Consider the following 10,853-nt stretch of genomic DNA (forward strand, 5'->3'; position numbering starts at 1 on the left):
CAGGACTGTAGACACAGGTTCAAGTTCAGATACGGAGAAAGAGCACACCACCATACAGCTGTGCAGCTAGCCTTGTTTGGAGTATGTGTATATATGCCTGATAAAAACTTGGAAAGGATTCTACAGTATTATGTAACAGAGACCTGAAGGAAACTAACAGAACTAACTGATCAGATAGACTGTAGTCCTGGGGAAGAATGAGATCTTCCATCTTTTCAGGGACATTTTCATATACATATATATGTATGAAGTCTTTATTCTGGCAAACAAACCAATAAAGGCCACAACCGTGATCTTGATATGATGGTGACTTTAAAAAACTTTCACAAACCCTATTTGTACTGATTTGGTGAGCAGGCCTGCTTTTTGTCCTGCCTGGTTGCCGCATGGCTAGCTTAGCCCTGGAAATACCAACACACAAACTGTATTCATTTAAATACTGCCTGGCCCATTATATCTAGCCTGTTCTTGGTTAACTCTCATATCTTGATTAACCCATTTCTATTAATGTGTGTAGCACTGTGAGGTGGTGGCTTACTGGGAAGATTCTAATCTGCATCCATCTTGGAGAGGAGAGCTATGGCATCTGCCTCACTGCCTTCTTCCTCCCAGCATTCTGTTCTGTCTTCCCTGCCTACCTATGTTCTGACCTATCAGGCCAAGCAGTTTTCTTTATTAATTAACCAATGAAAGCAACAGATAGATAGAAGACCCACCTACATCACTTATTGTCTATTTTGTCAAAGGCACAAATGCAGAGACCCTGTTTGCAGTGAAAAGTCAGGTGTTCTTAAGGCAATGGTGAAAGAATGTGTATCATACACAATGCAGGGGGGCTGGAAATATGGATCCCACTCCACTCACTTTTACAGAAACCAAATCTTGCAGACCAGCTTGCTGGAAATGAGGTAAAATGTGGCTCACGGCTTGAAATGAAGGCTTGTGGTGACACAGTGCATGCTGACTGTCCCAGTGGTGATAGGGCACGAAGCAAGCAGTAGGCACCAGTGTACAAAAGAACATACTTTAGGATGTGCACTAGCTCAGCCCCTGCAGGCACCGTCTATGGTGCAGGGCCAAGAGAGCGTGAGCACTAGTGCTCCAGGGTGCATTATTTCCCCAGTGATGCACAGGCAAACACTACACACAGAGGCAGTTCATGCACAAACTCCAATTTTCCCGAACTCTTTTTCTGATTGAATCTCTCTCCAGTTTTACATAACAGCTACCACCCCTTTACCCCTTTTAATGATGAAAACTGAAGGTTACTTGAGAAGATGTACTTGAGGAGATATATACATATATGTGTGTGTGTATCCTCAAGTACATATGTATATATGTACATATATATATATATATATATGTATTTTTCATAGCCTATATGAGCCTCTGAGCAAATACCCCTTTTAAACTTACCTATTAATGTGTTTCTTGTAGAATATAAATTCTACGGCCATTGCTTCCCTTTTGCCCTTTCTAAAGTGCTGAAAATGGCACATATTAGGAAGGTGCTTGATAAAAACATTTCTACTGCTGAACTTTCTGTTTTGAGATAGAGACCTCTTTTTCCTGGAGATAAGTGTAGAAACTTCTCTTGGAAACATGAAAATTCTCCCTAAACTGTTCCCTTTTCTTCTCCTCCTCCCCTCTTCCTCCTTCTGCTGCTGCTGTAACCCCCTAAAATGGGACTGTGCCCTTGGCAAGTACCCTCGACATCATTCTTTTTTTTAATTAATTAATTTATTTATTTATTAGAGATTTCTGTCTCTTCCCCACTTCCGCCTCCCATTTCCCTCCCCCTCACCCAATAAGCCCCCCTCCCTCGTCAGCCCAAAGAGCAATCAGGGTTCCCTGCCCTGTGGGAAGTCCAAGGACCACCCACCTCCATCCAGGTATCTATGGGACATCTAAGTTGAATGAGATTAAAGTGGAATAGTGGGACAAATTTGGGACATAAGTCTGTGACCTAAAGAACTATCACATGGAAGAGCTGATGACCTTTGTGTAGACACAGAGGGAAGCTGTATAGAGGAAAAAGGGCTCTGGACAGAAGGAGTCTGCTCTATGAGGCAGAGAATGATAAAGTGTCAAAGAAGGTGAATTTAGTGGCCACAGCTGTAACCCCTGCCCTTATCCTCATACCCCTGCCATCCCTTTCTTTCACACATAGGGCAGGAATAATGAAATACAGTGAAATTATAGTGATCTCCCAAGAGATTGTGATTTCTGTGGTTTGGGAATTTTCTTTTACTATTTTTTTCTCACGTGAGGCTGATGGGAAAGAATTCCAGGAATGGTAAATAGATGAGGAATAACAGTCAGAGGAGAATAGAAACCACCATGGGAGTCCCTGAGGGAGGGAATCCTGCGACCAGCACATAAGTGAGCTTAGAAGCAGCTCCCTCCATAGGGAACAGTGACACCAAATATCGTGGGTCCTCATCTTGATGGCAGTTTTGAAAAGGTCGTGTCTCAGTTCACCCAGATAAATTATTCCTCAACTGCTTATCCCAGAGCCTGGGAGGTATCAGACATTGTTGGTTTAACCTGTTAAACTTCATCAGACCTTGTTACAAAACAATAGATATCTAATAGACAAAGATCCTTTGAAGAAATGGGACTAGAAGTAGAAGTCATAGACCACTAGAAAGAAAGGAAGGGTGGACCAAAGGGTTAAACAGGGCTGAGGCACTTCATTCCATATTCACTGCCAATGGGTCCCATGAACTTGGGTGTTGAGAAAGAAAACTCTTTCAGGAAATGATGGAGGTGGGTCATTTTTCTATCTGTTGTTTCATTGGTTAATTACTAAAGAAAACTGCTTGGCCCTGATAGGACACAAAATTAGGTAGGCGGAGTAGACAGAACAGAATGCTGGGAGAAAGAAGCCGAGTCAGGGAGTCACCACGATTCTCCCACCCGACACAGCTGCGAGTTAAGATCTTCTCTGGTAAGCCACCTTGTGGGCTACACAGACTATTAGAAGTGGGTTAGATCAATATGTAAGAATTAGCCAATAAGAAGCATCATGATTAAGCAAATAGTCAATAAAAAGAGCACACTTTTTCAACAGAGTGCTAGAACAGTCTGATGCTACTATGAGAAGATAAACTGAAAATTAATAAATAGCAGACTTTATGCTTCTCACAAAAAATTACTCAAAATGCACCATGGGCCCAAATATAAAGTCACAGTGCTGTCTAGTTTCTAGAAGAAAATCTATGTGATTTAGACTTTGTGAGAATGCCTTAAATATCATCAGCATAAACTATTGAAAAAATTTGAATAATTTTATTAAAATTGAAATCTTCGTGAGTACCATCAAGAGACTAAGAAAGTCATGACCAGTGTAAACTATTTGCAAGTCATATGACTAATGAAATAGCTGCATGCACAATGTCCGACAACTCTTCATTCTTAATAATCAGAAAATAAATAAGCTAATAGAGAAAAACAAAATCTGAAGAGGTTCTTCAGATATATAGATGGCAATAGTCATGGCGAAACCACCCAGTGTCGTTTGCCATCCAGAAACTCAATGCTGAAGGGTGAGGAGATCATTTTGTTGGCTAAGAGCAAAGATAAGAGGTCAAATCCCAAGCTATGAGAGAGAGACAGAGAGGGGGGGGGGGAGAGAGAGAGAGAGAGAGAGAGAGAGAGAGAGAGAGAGAGAGAGAGAGAGAGAGAGAGAGGAAACTGGGCATGATTGCAAGTGCCTGTACCCTAGCACTAAAAGAAGACCAGAGGAACAGAAAGAACAGAGATGAGGTGCAGATCCTAGAATCTTGCTGTCCAACCACCCTAGTCAAAATGGTAAGCTTCAACTTCAGTGAAATAAGGTTGAGGAGTCTTAAAAATAAAAACTTGGAGTCAGATAAGGGATAAATGCTGAAGTTAAAGTAAAGTCACTAGAGAGACCTTTTACCTCTACCAAATCCTCAGACCAAAGTGAGCAAGATCCTGCCTCTATGAATCCTCAGACTGAATGCACTGAGCTCCTATCTCTTCCCACTTACACTCCTCTTTCTGCCTGCCATATCCCTTCCTTCTCCACTTTCCTAGTGCTGGGATTAAAGGCATGCGACTCCAAATACTGAGATTAAAAGTGTGAACCACCACTGCCTGGCTCTGTTTCTCTTTTAGACTGGATCAACCTATGTTGCCCAGTGTGGCCTTGAACTCACAGAGATTCATCTGCCTTTAAGGTGTGTGCCTCCTCTGCCTGGCCTCTATGGCTAACTAATGGCTTAGCTCCAAACTCTGATCTTCAGGCAAGTTTTATATGTTAGATAAAAAACAAAATATAACCACTCGAAGTCATCATTTTTTTAACCCTTCTTTTTCAAATTGCTGAAGACTTATAGACTATATTTGGGCTAGTGGGTTTCCAGGCTGCTCTCTCCCTTCATTTTTATCTATCATCTTGCGAATGCCAGTCCATCTTGATTGCTGCAAATTGATAGTAGGTTCAAGATGAGTGACGACATTCTTTCAATTGTGTTGTTCTTTATGGTCATATTCTTTGTTATGTTTTTTATTATTCTATAATCTTTTAGAAGATGTGCTGCTACCCACAACATAGCTTCCTGATTTTCATATCCCACCCATTATGTGGGAGATACACAAGAGGTGGGAAATATGAGCATCCTAGTAATACCGAGCCTTCCATTCAGTGAACATGGATGAGCTCTCCAGTCATTTAGATATTAATTTCTTAATCAGAGTTTTATGTTTTTCTTCACATAGAGTTCAATGTAAACCAAAAAATAATAATTAGCAGTTTAAACTATTAATTAATAATTTAATTCTTTCTGGTTTCTAAAAATGTGGCACATTTTATTATGGCCATTGAAATAATTCGTTATAGTTCCTTTCTCTTGAAGAAATTCTTTAAGGTCTGGAGAAAATCAGGACATGAGATTTGGCAAGCTTCTACAGGTAGAAGCGCATGAATGACTGTTGTGTTTCTATTATTGGAGACAGAGGCAGGAGGACTGCCATACTTTGAGGCCAGTTTGTACTGCATAGTGATAACAATGATAACCAGCGCAGCCTGGGATACAGAGTGAAACCCTGCCTTGAGACAAAACAAAATCAGGGTCTAGCCATTTGGGAACAGGACATCAGGTCTATAGAGGTCTTTTGAAACTAGAGAGTTTATAAAGACAGTCTTCCAAACTTAGGGAAACTATCCAAAGACGGAATACACCCAAGTTCACAATAGAAAAAGGAAAAAGATGCTTGAGGGTGACCGTTCAATGCCACCAACTACAGCTTCTTATTCCTGTGTGCTCAACCTCTGCGATGAGGCTCTGGCTTGTCTCCTGCCCAGAGAAGAAGCAATCTTTCTGCTCTTGGAATCTGGGTTATCCCGTGACAGTAAAATGTGGTTGAAATGACTCTGTGTGATGTGTCCTTGTCCTTAAGAGGCCAACACACTTGCGCATCCAGCTTGCTGAAGCACTACCTTCAGAACACCAGAGAAGAAAGCCTGTCCTTTCAGTTAGAAGATATAGGAGAGTAGTCCAAGCACTTCAGAAACCACACAGCACAGATGTGGGAGGGAAGCCTTTTAGAAAGTTCAGCCTAGCCAGGCTTCTAGAAAAGTGCAGTCACATGAGTGAGTTCTAGCTGAACACGACGAGGACCCACCCAGCTAACCTAGTGACTGTAAGAAATAGTAAATGGCTGTTATTTCAAGGCACTGAGTTTAGGATTGTTTGCTATGCAGCAAAAGAGCTGACAGAGCACCATAAAGCAGAAATATTTATGTTTTAAGGTTCAACAAGCAATGCAAGAGGCCACTTGTAAGCTCTGAAGCCTGATCCCAGAGCTCTGAGGGCTTATGGTTGAATACAATTTGAATAATTGCATAAAAGGAAGGCATTCCACACAGGTAGGTATGCCTAGGCAACAGGCAGGAACCCACAGCCAGCAGTGACAGAATCTGAGCTCTCCTTTCTTAGTTGCCCTTCCAAACAAAACAGCCCTGTGTTTCTTTCTGGGAGACATTCACAATCTCCCTCTCTTGGGGATATATTTAGTATTTTTTGTCTGAAATAGAAAAAGTAAACTAGATTGTACATTCTGATGTGTGAGAGAATAGAGAGGAGACTAGCATTCTGTGAACAGTCTCTGTGTTCTAGGAGCTTGGCAATGGGTAAACATCCTTGATCATCAGAACATTCTTGTGCCCCAGTTATTTCTTCACCTTTCACAAAGGAAGCAACTGAAGCCAGGACATTGAGCAGCATGCCTGAGTTCATGAGGCTGCTAAATAGAATCGTTTTGTTTGTTCTTCCCAAAGCCACGTGTTTCCACAACCATATAAATTTGGCTACTAACAGTGTTAACTTATCTCTTGGAAGATGTACATAAAAACTCTCTCTTTGCTAAACTTAGGAGGACATTTATGTGACAGAAATTTCACTTATTGTTGGTTCTGGTTGCATTTATATGTAAATAGTTATCTGTGACCAGCCCATTTCCCTTATATGTCCCCGTGAGAAGTGGAGAAAAAACTGAGTGAAGTCTCGAGGGAATGTGTGCTCCATGTCAAGGACTCCGTTGCCTCAGGTTCAGAGGGATGGTGAAGGATTCCTCAGGGGACCAAGTGATAGCGTTACACGGTGTTTAGAAAATGGGCACCATAGCGTTGTCCCCAGCCCACGCCCAATATTTACAGTCTGAAGACTGTTGCTGTAAACAGATATGTATACTGAGGTTAGATAAAACAGTTTCTTTGATCCAGCTGCAAACCATGGACTCTGCCTCCTTTCTTGCCTGATTATGATAAGCCTGCCTCCTTGTTCAGCTTTACACAATAACTCTGCCTCTCTAGTCAACTCAATACAATAAATACGGTGAGATTCCAGAATGCTGGGGGTTTTCCACCCACAATCCTAGTCCACCTAGACTTTTTCCGTGTCCGTGTGTCCACGGACTGTCTTTCTTCATGCCCTTGCTTTCCCAGTCAGTTCGAGTCCCTGGAAGCTGTGTAAAGGACACAACATGTCCAGTAACTCACAAATCCATCATTCATTGGTCAATTTAACAAAGAGCATTGGGTGCCTGGTTAGGAAGCAGCTTTGAGGCACCGAGAGCACAGTAGTTAGGGACACTCCCACCCCAACACATGCAAACTCAGTCCCTAACTTCTGCATCCTCTGCATATCACCCTAACACCAAGGTATCCCAGGCGGTGGCGAGAACCATCACAGCACCCACAAGTGGGCTACTGGTTCTGTTTGGCCTTTTGACAAAGCAATGGGGTAAATAATAAATTCTATCCCTGCCCAGAAGGGGGAACAGAATTCACTAAGGAGCATTTGCTTGTCTTTAGAGATTACAATGGTTTCAACAAAAGTTTGCTTTATAAAGAAGTTACACACACACTCTAGTTAGAACAACTGAAACTCACACTAAAAATTCACTTATTCTATAGCACATAACAGAGGCCCTAAATCCTAACCTTAACTGAAACGTGTGTCGAGGTCAGACTAGTCTCTTAATGTTTCTGCAGCGAATTTGTCAGAAGTTTGAGAGTGTCATTTAATCACAGCTGTTTGCAGGGTTCACAACTTCCACGCCACCCCACCACCACCCCGCCCCAATCCATTGGCTGAGATTCTTGGCTGGAACAACTGTTTGTTTCTTTATTTAGCAAAAACTAGCACAGCTCTGCTCAGCAGAGGAATAAGCCGGAGTTTGTGCGTCTCCACATTATCACCCAGGCGATTGCCAACTGGTCACAGGTGTACAGACACATCAGCGTGCAGAAGGCAGTGTGGGCTGGTGTGGACCTGCCTGCCTGGATCCGTCCACCAGGTCCAGCATCCCCCCCCCCATCTGTTAAGGAGGTTTTTGTTTCTCGTGATGGGCTGAGGTGGTGCAGAACCTTGTGGGCAGAGGTGGGGGTCCGGGTCCTATGTGTCGTTTCTAAGACACTGAGAGTCAGCAATTACAAGCAGCGCCCTTGACAAGATGCTGTTTGACTATTAAGTTGCAAAGGGAAGAGAAGGCAAGAAAAACTTGAAAAGGAAATAAATCAAAAGTGACGTGCTTTCTGTGCAGCCGAGAGTGAAACTGAGAGGTTCGCGTTATTTTTAAAAGCTGCTGAGTTGGTCTCACTTCTTTGCTAAGTCTTGCTTTTTCTCTCCTTCGAAGCCTTCAATACCTGACCTGCACTAAAGGGGGGAAGAGGAAGCTCAGGTGCCGGGCAGGCGGACAGGTGGCCAGATGGCCAGGTGGCTGAGCAGGCCCCCGTGTTTCTTTTCGGGTCAGCTTTCCATGGGACTTAATTGAATCATATCACCTCTCGCTTTTCCCTTCTTCCCCCTCATTGATCAAACCGCTTTTTGAGAAAACTGATACTTTGCATATCTGGCTAAGCACTGTTAACAGCCTCTGCCTGCGGTTTGTTAAAATTAAAAAAAAAAAAAAATAAAGTGTGATCTTGCCGAAGAAGTAATTTGCTTCTCTCCAACCAATGATGGCTTGTACTTTATGCAAATTGGTATCTAGGGACAACAAATCCCATTTAATACATATGCATAGTTCATAAAAAAAACGACGTGAGAGAAAGAGGGGGAAAAAGGATAAAGCATCGAGTCAGCAAAACAAGAGGTTCTGAGGAAATTTATTGTCCCAAATTGGACATTTGTAACAGATGATGTGGACAAGTGTTAACTTTGTTTTCAGCAGCTCTTCACGTACACTCACTAGACATCACACAGATTATGTTTTAAGGATCTGAACTGTAATAAAAAAAAAGTGTCTATGGGCTTTAGAGTGTTGTGTTCCATATGGTTAGGGAAGTGCGGAGTTATTGCGACAAGCGTCTCGTGAAGCTCATTACGCGCGCTGGTGTTAGATGCGAATTGCCGCGCATAGCTATAGGGTACGTACATGACATCCCACCGTCAGCAGATAGCAACTGGAAATGAAAGATAGGAAGGCACAGAGTACAGCTTCAGGGAACATGTTAGACAAAACATCTGCTGGTATCAGAACGCTGCATTATCAGATCATTGTGGCCATGAATTTTTTATAAAGATACTTTTCCCCCCCAAACCACAACTTTGAAAGTGACATTTTGTACAAAAAGTTTTTGATTGGAGTGTGAAGTCAGGACAAAGTCCAGTACAGTGAGTGATTCCTTGTGGATATCCGTAGCCTGGGAAAACTCTTTTTTTTTTTTCCAGTTGAGAACAGAGTCCTTTTGTAAACACCCATTGCTTTGAGGCTGCAAGAGAGTGATGTAACAGAAGACATAGCCTCTCTTACCACTGAGTGTGCAGAGTGGTTTCAATTCTATAGTCACTTAACAATCATTTTACGTCCGTGACCAGCCCCAATTAAGCCGGGGCTGTATCCAGAGAGTCACCTCCTCGGTTCTGCTGGCTAATAGTGCATATGTTCCTGTGCCATTTCCACGTGAGAATGCTCCTGCATGAAGCTCTTCACCAAAGGAAGCATGCGTGGATCCCCGGGGGTGAGCAGTGTGCTCACGAGTGCCCGACAGTCTGTGGGAGACATGCAGAAGACCCGAGGAGTGAGAAGAAGCAAGGAGTGCACTCACTGTGAGCTGACGTAAAGGTGCTCATATCCAGAAACCGTTAGACCATGCTACACATCTCATGGAAGGCAATAAGAAAGAGCTTCTAAGAGCATGATGATTTATGGGAGAATCAGGGTCTCTGCAGCCATCTTTCTCTTAATGCGGTTCTCAGAAATGAAGTGATTTCGCTGGTGGTGCGCACCCAGGCCATGGGGTAAATGGATAAGCACAGTTCTTATGAAAGATCTAATGCAAAGGACCAGTCGGTAGAAAAGAAACGGGGGGGGGGGCAGGACTTCAAAATGAATAGAAAACAAAGGCATGGTGGGTCAGTGGCTCAATAGATAACATGTCTGACAACGGATCAGAAAACATAGGCAACCAGCATCCTATTGGATATTGTGCTGTGTTAACAACTGGGGAGTGACTCTCTGAACACCTCTGAAGACTTAGAAAGGCCCGGCCACTGGGCACTCAGAGAGCCCTTCCCAGTAACTGGCAGGGGTTATAAATTGACAGGAATGTGGGTAGGACCAGGACAGTAGGCCCCGCCCTAAGAAAGTACTTCACAGCTCCCATCCAGCTGTGTCCTTCTGTACAATTTCCTGTATGTCTTCCTCCTTTTTCCTCCTTTCTTCCCTCCTGTTCCCAAAGTCAAGGTGAACAGAGAGTTTTGCTAAATCATTCCTGTTTTCCTCTGCGTTTTTAGAAGTTCAGCTATAGAGAAATGGTAGCTGAGGAAAGGCCCTAACTCCACTGTTCTGTGAACTCTTGGATGAATCATCCTAAGGACAAGGGGCGACAGGAAAAAAAATCAATCATTTGATAAATACCTGTTAACCATCACACTTTGCCACTTTTAAAAACTTTCCTTTTCCCAAAAGTAAATACAACTGGTTACATTTACAGTCCTCTTCTAAAACCATGTTAGGTTACAAGTGGTAAACAAGATGCCTTATTTACTAACCTTAAGAAAAAGAAGGAAAGAATTGAGTTAAGAATCCTGAATCTGCTTTCCAGAGTGGTTGCACAAGTTTGCATTCCCACCAGCAATGGATGAGTGTACCCCTTTCTCCACAACCTCTCCAGCATAGGCTATCATTGGTGTTTTGGATTTTAGCCATTCTGACAGGTGTAAGATGGTATCTTAAAGTTGTCTTGATTTGCATTTCCCTGGTCGCTAAGGAAGTTGAGCATGACCTTAGGTGTCCTTTGGCCATTTGAACTTCTTCTGTTGAGAGATCTCTGTTCAGCTCAGTGCCCCATTTTATAATTGGGTTGATTAGCCTTTTAC

Source organism: Alexandromys fortis, unplaced genomic scaffold, assembly GCF_014885135.2.
Source record: "Alexandromys fortis isolate MF-2015 unplaced genomic scaffold, M_Fortis_MF-2015_v1.1 scaffold_169, whole genome shotgun sequence".
NCBI lineage: Eukaryota > Metazoa > Chordata > Mammalia > Rodentia > Cricetidae > Alexandromys > Alexandromys fortis.